The following is a 13162-nucleotide window of genomic DNA, read 5'->3' as shown; positions in this document are numbered from 1 at the left end:
TATAATTCTTTAGTTAATGATTTATTAAATATTTATTATTTAACTTGTTTTGTTTGTTTCAATGTGTTAATAAATTAATAAACTAAATAAAAACCAAAAAGAAAAAGAATTTGCTAAATTTTAAGACGTGAAACTTCAAACTTTTAATTGGGCTGCAATTTGAAAAAATTGTAGACCTATAAATTTTCATTGCCGTCTGTTTGTCCGTCGTCTATCTTTCCTTAATCTCGAGAACGGAGTTAGATAGATGAAAGGCGAGACCCGATATGGAATTCTTAAACCTTAGGAGCAAGATGTCCCGATTATGAACTTCTGGTTTGCACCAGAAGTTACGCTATTTCAATTCAAAATCCTTCCCGAAAGATGTTAGATAGATGACTGGCACGACTCTATTGTTAATACACAAAAGCGCGCAAAAAAAGAAAAGAAAAAAATTTATTTTTTCGAACTTCAAAAAGTTGTTTTTAAAAACATTTACGATGATAAATATGGTTTATCAAACCATTCGCAATACAATCATCGTACATGTGTTAATAAAAGGTTTTTAATTTTTGACTTAGGCTGATTCAGAAGTACCCAAAGGGATACTTCTGGTTCCCCACTTTGACTGTACATATGGTGCAATATTGAAGATATTCGTAGTAATCGAATTTATTTTTTTATCCACGAAATATTCGAGATACTGTACTAGAAGGTATTCGAGATCTGGAAGCTCAGATACCTTCTAGTACAGTATTCGAGTATTCGCGTATTCGCAGATAGTATTCGGCCATCTCTAATTATTTCACAAATTTTATGTTTTGAATAATGTCCCGCCAACATTTTCAGGTATTTTTTTAAATCAATTGACCTACATCGTATATGTTTTGCTTCTCCTGCAGGTGGCTTTTGTTACAAACTTAAAGTGCAACATCAGTAAATAGAAAAAAAAAAACAGGATTTAAATTGGTACAGTATTTCCCAGAAGAATGGACTGGGATCATGAATGTGTATCACTCCGCTGAGATAACTAAGCAAAGAAAATTTTTCGAAACGTAATGTTTGAATTTTCCAAAATATTTCAAAATTTTAAATAGATCATACGCCTTCGAGTGATGTTTTTAAGATTTATATAAACTCAAATTTCTTGCAAACATGTCGAAAATTTAAGATAAGTTTAAACATGCTTTTTAATATATGTTCTATATAATTATATTAAGTTCTACTCTACTTCGTAATGAACACGGAACTATTTTATTTGGGTATAAAGACTAACGAACATAAACATCATTCTTATTATGGGAAAGATTATAATAGGTTTCATATATAAATATATATATATAATTTGGCACAAAATTAGACGAGATATATTTTAAGATCGTTTTAAGAACTATTAAAACCAGTTTAAAACAGTTACATTAATTCAAATCATAAATGATAACATTCTGCTACTTCAAATTAATTTTAATCGTTCTTAAAAATATATCTTCGTTAACTGACTTTTCAGTCACACTACATATAGTATATTTGTGCTTAAATTATTTAAAATATTGTACGTATTATTAAACTAAGCTGAAATTAATACAACTTTTTTCATAATACAGCACGAATACAAAGCAAAACTGTAGTTCTAGTGATCGAATCTTCAAATTTTCAAATGTTTTTAACATGTTTTCTAATAAGTGAATTGAATACGAAAACAGTAGCGTAACCAGAAGGCCCAGGGTCCGATCATTCCTTACCTTTATGAATAAATAAATTAAGAAAAAATCAAGTACATGAAAACTAATTCAATGTGACAAATGCACTTTTGCAGTTATACACATGCGTAGCCAATACATAGAGATACCCAGAAGTAGAGGCTCCTTTACAATTTTTTTCGTTTACTTTCTTTGTTTTAATATAGTAATTTAATTTGCTACAGGGCTTCCAATATGTATTTTACTTTAGGCCCATGTTACCTTCTGGACGACCCTGCGTATATAAATAGAATATTTAAGAGTTTACTGCTTACCCACAGCGATACGCGGGAAAATGTGGATTTGCATGTTGGAATTCGAGACATGCCAATATCGATTCTGGTTAAGCTACTACGAAAGGAAACTTTACAAATAACACTTTTTATGTGAAAACGAGCATTTATTTATTGTGACATCGTCACGATGCCAAGCTGCAATTTTTTGTCACAATAATCTCAAATTTAGTAGTGTCTTGTTCCTGTGCATCATACTTTTCCTGAGTCATGTTGGCCATCTATCCAACTCCGTTCAGAAAATTTTTGAATTTCAGGTTAAGACCGAAAGTTCGTATATAATTAAGAGGGGTTTCCTGCCTCTAAACCTTCAAATACCTGTCTCAACTTTTTCTATCTAACTCCGTTCTCGAGATTAAGGAAGGACATACAGACTGACGGACTCCAATGGAAATTTATAGGTCTACAATTTTTGAAAATTGCAGCCCAACTATCTGGCATAACATCTTCGAATTTCACAAAGAAAGGAGATTGATCAGTCTTTAAGTAAAACAAATATATGTATGTATATTATATAGTTACGATGTTGATGTTTAAGGTATTAAAGCATTCAGAACATTAATTACCAGCCATATAACATGATTAAGTAATTGAGAAATATCTAGAAGACTATATTATACACGAATACTAAAGTTGAGTAAACGTTCCTGGAATATTCTAAGGAGACGTAATTTATCTTCATTCAGTTTCTGTCAGACTAAGCAAGATTTAATTTAAATCTTTATACGAATAGCAGCATCATAATTAAAATACTAATGATATTCAAATAGCTCACTTTTATAGTTTAGGCCTACTATTAAAATATAAATTTTCTAAGTCGGCACTCGTGATTCCACAATATGTGTTCAATTTAGAGAGGTGTCCAGGATACAAAGAAGAAAACAGACTTACGTAGGCAGCGGCGCCCGCAGACTATAAAAAATGGAACACGACCTATTAAAAAAGGGACATCGCACTGTACATTATGCATGAAGCTTCAAACTTTATGATTCAACGTCTGATCAGCGCTCCCACGAGGTGGCGCTGGTTGCACTGGAGGGCTAACTTGGCCTTGAAAACAAGGAATGTGGTTTTGGTGAACATACGACGAACAACTTCATAAAAATAGTTGCTTGAAACAATGGATAAATATCGTCCATTAGTTTCTTTTATATTTGCAAAATTTTCTTTAGTTTGTTGATAATGAAATTTGGACTTCCTTGGGGATTAGAAAAAGGGCAACCCAAAGGGCAGAAAAAGGAGAGCAGGGGTCCCAAGTGTCCCAAAATACAAGAGTCTCTGTAGGTACTGTACGTAATTAAAATTATGGCAACAAACATGAGCGATCTGTAATGGGGAATGCCTCACTTTCTATGGGAAACTAGCCCCTATTTAGGTGTTAGATACGTGAAGAAACCAGGAAAACTCCACGCTGCCAACCTATTGGATAGGCGCGAACTCGCGAACTACTCGTGTTCAATAGCTTATCTATTTAGCTAATATTGACCCCGGGTTTTACTGTATTTCATTCGGTGAACAAGTTTGATCAAGTAACATGAACATAAATTTTTGATTCATGTTATCCTTAAATTTCTATTGCTTTTTTATGTTTTAACATTTTTCTAAAGAGTTAAATTGCTTTTTTAGATGAAAGAAGTTACTGTTTTATACAAAAGAAATGGAGATTAAGAATATTTATTCTTCAAAAAATTAACATTAAATCGTGTAGGAAGTGCAATTTTTAAAGGATTAGAAAGAAGTTTACAAGGATTCTTAAACATCTTTTAAAGATTTTCTATCTTCATTAATATAGGATTAAATCCATTCTTCTCTTGTTTCCTTACACTCAAGTGGTCTTGCTCTTTCGAATATGAGGAAACAAGAATTTTTTCCTCAAAGAAAAAACTTTTATGAATTTTTTCATTAATTTTATATCTTCTCTTTAAATTTATACAAGGCATAATTGCATATTATATTCAAACTGTTAAATTGAAACGTTCCTTAATTGGATTGTTATTAGCAATAAAATACAAAGGCTATTCATGTGTTAAAAATGTTAATTACGACTAATTGTTACAGTGCATTAAGTCAAATAAACTAATTTAGATGTCATATCGTTATTATAGTGAAGACAAAGAACCTCGTCACTAAAATAGATCTAATTGTATAAGGATTCCTCAACGCATGACTAGAATTCATTTAAATCCCTATATTTTATTAATTACTTTACAAAAATGCATTCAATTCATTAATAACATTATTATTCATTTATAAAAGAATAGATATAATACTTAGCCCATTATTTTAATATTAGAAATGCGTAATGATATAAAACAACAACAAACCTGAAAATATTTATTTTCTTCAAATTTAAGGTTTAATGCCATTCGTGAATTATTCAATACTTTACATTCTGAAGTATTCACACAAAACAAATGTTGCTAATACTTAGTTGTGTAGTAGGTCTTTGCATTTAGAATTATTGCCATAACGTAATTTTTTAGACTAATGAATTGCCGTCGGCAAGCTAAATAATATGAAAACTAGTAACCTGATAAACTGTATAAAAATTAATTTATAAATTTTATCAATTAAACTTGACCAAAATTTTTAAAAATGCAATTCTTTTATCGGTTAATAAATGTAACATAACACCCGTATAGAACACAAGTCAAGATGCTTCTAGGATTAGATTCGATTGATAGGATAAGAAGAACGCAAAACATAGGCGATCTTCCAATGAAAAAGTGCCTTCAGGGAAAGCTGAACTCAAAGTGCTAGACACGTGAAGGAAATCCAGAAAACTCCACGTGGCCAGCTCGTTGATGAGGCGTTAACCCGCAACCAACTATCAGTGTTCAGTGGATTAAAATTGATAGAAATATGAAATGTTGATGTATTAAAAAAGTTATAAAATAATCAATTGTGTTTTCTCATCGAAAAAACAAAAAAAGTTTTTAATGCAAAGAAAAAAAAATGTATGGATTTTAGAATTTGAAGAACAGGAAGAGAATTAAAGCAGCGATCCATACAAATCAGTTTCTCAATTGGTGTGGATCAATGTTTTAGTTCCTCCTGTTCTTCAAATTTCGAGATGCATATATTTCATTTTCTGAAAAAAAAAAAAAAAAAAAAAAACTCCAAGGATGCAAAATTCGTAAAATCCTTACTGATTTTTTGAAATTTTTCTTAATTATCCATAAATGTTGTTAATAAAATAGCAATAATAATACTATAAATGTATTCATAACAGTGTACAAATGGATTAAATGATATATAAAAATATTTTGTCTAAGTTTTATTTTTCATAATTCAAAATTTATTCGTTTTAAACACTTTAAGAGCTACGAAGTCCATTACATAAAAGAATTGCTTACGAAATTGAATAGTTAATAGCGTTAATCACGCAATCCCATGAGATGAATAAATAAACACTATTTATGACAATGTTCACTGAATAATAATTATTACACTAAGCATTCATATTTATCCTCAAAAAGACGTGTTATATGAACAACTGTATTCTGTATAGATAACTCTTATAATACAAGCGTAGCTTAAAATTTTGATGGAACTATTAAAGCAATAAAATTTTTTATTATTTGTCACGAAACATTAAATGAAATCACAGAATTATCAGTTATATTAACACTTTCCGAATAAATTCTATAAGCAAAACACAATAAAAATTTTATTGCAGTTTTTATGCCTTAAATTGAGTTTATAAAATGTACACTGAATTTCGTTATTTTAAAATTTTTTTTTACAAATAATACCGGTATAATAATAATGATAATAAACTACTAACAAATACAGATACTGCCAGAGTTTTTCTACAGAAACAAGAAACGTCACACTTAATATTAATACAAAGTTGTAGTTCTTTCAGACAAAAATAGTACAGCATTAAACCTAGAAAACACTAATTTGGATTTAACATAGTGCACGTAGCACACAGACACCCTCCTGCACTCTTGGGCTTAAAAGGAGTAACACGGTAGACATACTAACGATCTCAGCCACGATCATATTGACAAACTGATGGTTGACTGCTAATTACCTCATAAAAGGGTTCATAATTGCAATACAAATACAGTTAATACATACAAGTAACTACAGGAAGCAGATTTTAAAAAATCAACACTTATAGGAAATTCTACATCATGCACGAAACTATATAATACATCACATCGATTTAAAACATCTAACACTACATCGACATAACCAAATACCAAATATAATACGTCAAACACTCGCACACTAACGCATACTACTACACACCAATGAACCATATGTCTACTGCAAATTCACACTTCAATTAGTCATAAAAAACAACACACAAAATATACTATGGCCGAGCCATAATTACAGATAAAATAGATCAGCCATTGAATTTATTGACAAACGAATTAAAATTGCATATCTCATACATATAGCTGTTCTGAACACCCTCACAACATATAAAATAAATACACTGAAAAAATTAATAAGTACTCAGAGCTCGCCCGCAAAATAAAACATCTGCGGAGAATGCTTGAGATACGTATTGTGCCAATAGTTCTTCCTTCAATGGGTGTCATACGTCATACGACATACGCTACACAAAAGTCTAGAAACATTTGGGCTTTACAACAGCACATACATCACGCTACAGAAAACTGCCATACTAAACACATGTCACATAGGAAATACTTGAACACAGATACATTCACAAACAGTTCGTAAAAAATAATAGCTTGTTTTGCAGTTATGCCTTAACCCTGGTTGGCTATAGCATTAACAACGGCATATAAACCGAATAGAATACAATCCACCAATACCACAGAATTATAATAATAGCAACACGTTGAGATTTTGCAAGTTACTCAGGTTTTAAAAGTAAATATATGATTCTAACATAAAGAGTGGTCTAAAAGTCAGCTAAAATTTTTAAAGATTAAATTGCTGTCTTCAAATACTTTATCCTTTATAAACTTTGCGAAAACTATTCAAATTGAGATTCTTGTTCGATACAGAAATTACAACGCTTTGGTTCTCTTATTTTTTTAAATTCTCTGATACGTTGTTCGAATGATTCCAAATTCAACTGATATCTTTACATTCGCCATTTTAATACATTATCAGCAGTTAGTGTCAATCTAATCTCAGTAAATCTACTATTGCTCCGGTTTCTTCAAGTCTATTTCTTTTATAAATCGTCCGAGTGAGTGGTTTCATAGCTGGATGTTTTCGATAAAAACATCGAATATTTTTATCACGTTTCTACTAATTTCGTTAAAAGAAAAATCAGTTTGCGATTTATATTCACGAATGTACAGTACCTAAAACACAAAACAAGATATCGTTAACTGATTTTTCGATTATGTATACCTCGAAATCGCCAAATGTTCTTCGCAATAATTTAATATTAAAAATAATACTGTTAAGATGAATTTTGTGATTTCGATAGAAGATATTCTGCATGTAGTCTTTTTTAAAGATATTTTATTTTAAATTTTGAACTTATCAGCTCAATTGAAAAATAACTGTAATTATTTTACACAACACTTCTTTACGAGAATACTCATCATATGTATATTATAGTCATAAGATAAACATTATCATATCTATATTATAATACTTTTTAACATTTGTTTCTTTGTCAAATAAATATTATGATAAAGTTACAAAAATAAGTTTTATTGATTTTAAATAACATTTACAAAATATTAAAAAAGTTTAATATTCATTTATACTTTACACTTAATATTTTAATTTATAACGTTAATACAGTCGAACTTCTAACAACAGCCACCGCTAAACGGTGCTAAATAGAAACAAAAATACAAACAAAAATAACTGCAAACGAGCAATTGTTTATTGTGACATCGTCACAATCCGGGCTCCAATTTTTAATTGTATTTTTAATTTATTTCATTTAAAATATATGCTCTCCACTTCAAGTTAGTACTGCAGTGTGTTGCCTCTGTACATCATACTTTTCCATTAGCAATAGAGGGAAATTTTAAAATTGAAATAACGTGATTTTCGGTTTGCATCGGATATTCACATACAGTTAATCGGGACTTCCTGTTCCGAAGATTTCCATTACTTATCTCGTCTTTTATATATCTGATACCGTTCTCGAGATTAAAGAATGACAGACGGATAGACGAACGGACGAGTTTATAGGTCTACAAGTTTTTAAAATTCCCATTCTCAACCCTAGCCGTTTTTATGTTCCCATTAACGGCCATTATTTAGAGATTCATGTGTATTTATACTGTATATTTATAATCGTAAATCACCATTTAATTAGATAGATACGATATTTAAGTATTAATAAAAACTAAATCTAAATTTAAAACTCTAATATCATTATCTTGCAATTTAGGGTTGGGTATTCTTCTTTCCACTCATCCGTGTTGTTGTTTGTATACGGTAATGTGATCTCCTGAAAGAGGACATTCTATAGGAAATTGGCCCGTATTTAAATGTTACAAACGTGAAGAAAATCTGGAGAACTCTGCATAACTATCTAGTTGCTGAGACGTGAAGCCACGACCAACTACTAGTGTTCAGTGATGCACTCAGCTACTGGTGGACATTAAACAATAGGATACCAATATACGAATAAAAAACTCAAACCTGGCTCGTTGGTAGCATACAGATTCTATAACAATCTCGATAATCAAGCTCTTTTTACTAGAGCATCAACCCGCAAATGGAGAGTATAAAAAGTGATAAACTTTCAGATATTTTTGGGTCAGTTCTTAAGATTAAGAGTTAAGAATAACGTCTACTAAATCGATCAACTCATTTTGATCTTAAAAGTGTCTATAAAAAAAAAAAAAAAAAAAAAAAAAAATGTCGAGCGGTTTTGACTCCTTCAAATTGATAAATGGTTAACAAAGGGCCGTCTACAGTAGGTGACAGATCGCTTTGTATGAAACGAACTGTCATTGGCTTGCTTACTTAGCTGCTTGTCACTTCGACGCACCCTAAGTTTTAATTCAAGATAATACATAGCTGGTCAAATGCCATTTACAAAAAATTGTTTTCAAGAATGTTCTATACCATAGTAATTTATCGGATATAGTCGGACTCCAATGAAAATAGTATGATTTCTGAAATAATATGTTTATAGCATCGTCCATATACTCGTATTTTGAATTATGCTCGAACTACTATCACATTTCTTAATTTTCATCCCATAATTTGCAATAAAAATACATAAATTTATATGAACTTAATTTTTCCGTGAATTTATTTAATTTCGTAGTTCAAGAACTTCGAAACTGTATCAAGTTTTACAAATATTAGATTTGTATACAGGCGGCAGTTAACGTGAAGAAACTACAGAGTAGTTTCGAATGGAAGCAGGAAAGAAGCAACAATATTTAAATCTAGTTCAGCATGAATACGTTCTTTTCTTCCAAGACAGTACTTCGTTCGACAGTAGACAGATTCACATGCAATAAAGTATTTGTTTATCGTCATGAAGATTTAAGTTTGTATGTTGATTTAAGTATTCAAGTTTCCAAAAAAATTCAGACAGAATTAATATCGACTTTTATATAAATAATTCGACAGAAACTATTCTTAGACAATTTAATATTTAATTCTGTCTAGCTTTAATTGGACGGCATTTTTCTCACGAAAAAATTCAGTTTTTAAATTCCCTTATCAGTGTCTCTAAGACAAAGGAATTTGGAAATTGATCATCTGTCATATAGAGAGATGGACTCTGATAATTAATCACCAATTAAGAAGTTATCTCCTTCAAGGATATATGACTGACATAACCTAGAAGGGTTTGCTCTTCTTGAAAAAAATCCTGGTTACGTTGCTCTTATAAGAAGTTAGGTCATTTTTTTTTTTTGTGGTTTTAGGCCCTTTACCGCTCTGAGAGCACAAAAAGGCCAACAAGTTAGGTCATTAAAGGTGCTGTGCATTTATAACCACAAAATGTTGCGGGATAAAACTTATCAGAACATTTCATTATATATATATATATATATATATATATATATATATATAATCAACAGTATGTAATTACAATATAGCACAGTATAGATATATATATATCAAATTATATCACAGTATATCACAGTGTATATATATATATATATATATATATATATATACATATATACTGTGATACATACTGACATTATGTACTGTGATATATACAGGGTGAGTTTTTTATCTCGAGACAATGAAATATCTTAATTGGATCTCATTATTTCGGAAAAAGGATTAGACAAAAGTTGTAGGATTTCGAAGGGGCAATCAAGTGATGACCTTGGATGTGACTTTGACCTTCAAGGTCATTTGAAGGTCAAGTCTGTTTTTTTCAATGGGAATACATAGTTTCGACCCTGGTAATGGAAAGAGCAACAAATTTCACAATCAGCTATGATCTTGAGTACTCCAAATTTGACCTCTGAAAGTCATCTCAAGTGCGATCATTTGAAGCGCGGCTCAACAAATGCATCAAAGTGGAAGGGCATTATTTTAAACATTTGTTATAAAAATTTTCCCCAAAACCAATATCTCAAGCAACTGTGAGAAGTAAAGTGACTCACCGAAAACAAGCACCCCAATAGTGAGAGGCAAGGGAACTCACTGAAAATAAGCACCTCAAAGGGAGCAGAAAACTACTACATCCATGTCGTTACTCCTGGCTATTGCTAAAAGTAGTGAATACTTTTAAAGCATCTAATTCGAATGCAAGAAGTCAAGGGAACCTTTTGCAAAGTAATAAGGTAGTGAAAAAATGTAAATTTTACCTCCCTGTCTATTCCAGTAAAAAAAGTATGGTTTTCCATTAGAAAAAGCTTTTAAATTTAACCTTAAAATAATCTTGACTTTTTACATAGACCTTACCCTTTTAAGGTCAAAGGTATATCCGATTGTGAAGTTTCCCACTCTTTCCATTGCCAGAAGTAAAAATATTAATCCCATTGAAAAAAGTTGACCTTCAAATGACCTTGAAGGTCAAGGTCATATCCAAGGTCACCAATCGATTGCCCCTTCAAAACCCTACAACTTTTGTTTAAACCTTTTTTCGAAATAATGAGATCCAATTAAGATATTTCATTGTCTCAAGATAAAAAACTCACCCTGTATATACCCACCAAGGAAATATTCGCGCCTCACTAATAGACTGTTGGTGAGGTGCGAATTTGCGATCAACCTGTGCAGGGGTTTTATCCACTTGGCAGAAAAATAGATGCAATTACACACATAATTTCCGTGACCATTATTGCCTGAGTAGATAAACCACTGAACAATAGTAGTTTGTTGTGGGTTCATGCTTCACCAACGGATTGGCTTAGTGAAATTTTCTGTATTTTCTTCATGTGCCTAACATTTAGAAACCAATTTCCTAAAGAAAGTCCTCCTGGAAGGCACTTTTTCCTTAGCTTCTGTTCTGTTGCCTTATTCCATCATTCCACTCCCCATACTGGAGGGGCCAGGATGCATTCTGGTTACCCTATCTAAAGTACAAATCTAATGATTATCAAAGATAAAAAAGAAATAGAACTTTCATTATATTCTGTATGGAACCCTTAAATTACTGAATTATATGTTATATTATCCAAATATCCTTTAAATTTAATAACATCAACTATAAACCATTGAATAGGAATACTAATGTACTAATTACTAATTATTTACTCAAAATATTTTAAGAGATAACTTTCGCTCTTATTTGATAAACTGCAGATTAATAGTTGTATAATATGTAGTCTTAACGGATAAGTATTTCACTCATACTCTAAATTTAACGACACCATTAAGGAATAATTTGCCAATACTAGCAAAACTAAAGTCGGAAATATAGCCAATAATATTCTGAAAGCAATTCGGAAAATTCCAATTAAATTCCGATCCGGTATATGTGATTTGGATATTAACAATACTTAAACCAGTATTATTAGTATTCAGAACGTATTCATAAAATACTCGTATAAAGCCAATGCTGCGCAAATATTGAATATATTTAAGAAATAAAAGACTCGTTTATCAATAACAATTGATTTTTAATAAAATAAAAATTATATACTTTTATATGACTAAATTTAGGGTCCACAAAACCTAATTAATTTAAATTTAAATTACCGTATTTTACGGACTATAAGACGCTACAGACTATAAGACGCACCTTAATTTTTAAGCAATTTTTCGAAGAAAAAAGTGCGTCTTATAGTCCGTAAAATACGGTATATTATTCATACTCATCATTGGTTTGACGTTATCACAAGGAAGATCGACAGGACCATTTGATCACAGGGTATATGACTGACATAACCTAGGAAAGTTTGTTCTTCTTCAAAGAAATCCTGATTACGTTGTTCTTATAAGAAATTACGTCATTAAAAGCGTAGTACTTACTGGGCCTCAAAACTATTTGTTATAAATTATTCCTAGGACCTCTGGTACCTTTGAATGGTTCTCTTTATACATATACATACAGAATCGTGTAAAGATACTAGAAAGTTCGAATGCAAGAAGTCAAGGGAACCTTTTGCTTATATCTAAGAATTTTTTTTTTTTTTTTGTTTTTTTTTAGAATTAATGGGTAAAGTAACGCAACACTCCAAGGAGATGTGCATTTCGAGCGGACTTTTAGTATGGGAAAACTCTCACCCATTTAAGTGTTAGAGACATGAAAAAAAAAATCCGGAAATTTCCACTCGATCAGTCCTTTGGTGAGGCGCGAACCCAATACTAACTACTACCGTTCAGTAGTTTTATCTATTCGGTCACTGGTGGATAATTGGCTGTATGAAAACATGATAATAAATTGATAAGAAACAATTAAAAAATAGCAATATATTAATTTATTAGCAAGAGGAATATTGAAATATCGTCTTCTCGATGCAGAAGACAGAAATATCAAAATTAAAATGCTTTAGCAGATATCAAATGCCTTGTAATCTGTATCGAAGAAAAATATTTTCGATTCGATAATATAAATATTTGGCAATAAAAAACTTGCATTAAGTAATGTGGCTGTTTACTTCTCAGGAAAGAATATTTCGAATGGACTTATCTAGTATCAGTATAGATCGTAAAAAATTCATGAAAAATATATACTGAAAAATGATGTGAAAAATAAATGACGGATCTCTGGCGGTAGAATTCTATTTAATAATTTCGAGAAGAAAATATTCCCAAAACTTC

The sequence above is a fragment of the Centruroides vittatus genome, unplaced genomic scaffold, assembly GCF_030686945.1.
Source record: "Centruroides vittatus isolate TY-2023 unplaced genomic scaffold, ASM3068694v2 scaffold_769, whole genome shotgun sequence".
NCBI lineage: Eukaryota > Metazoa > Arthropoda > Arachnida > Scorpiones > Buthidae > Centruroides > Centruroides vittatus.
The sequence above is the reverse complement of the archived record's forward strand: the minus strand, read 5'-3'. Positions refer to the sequence as shown.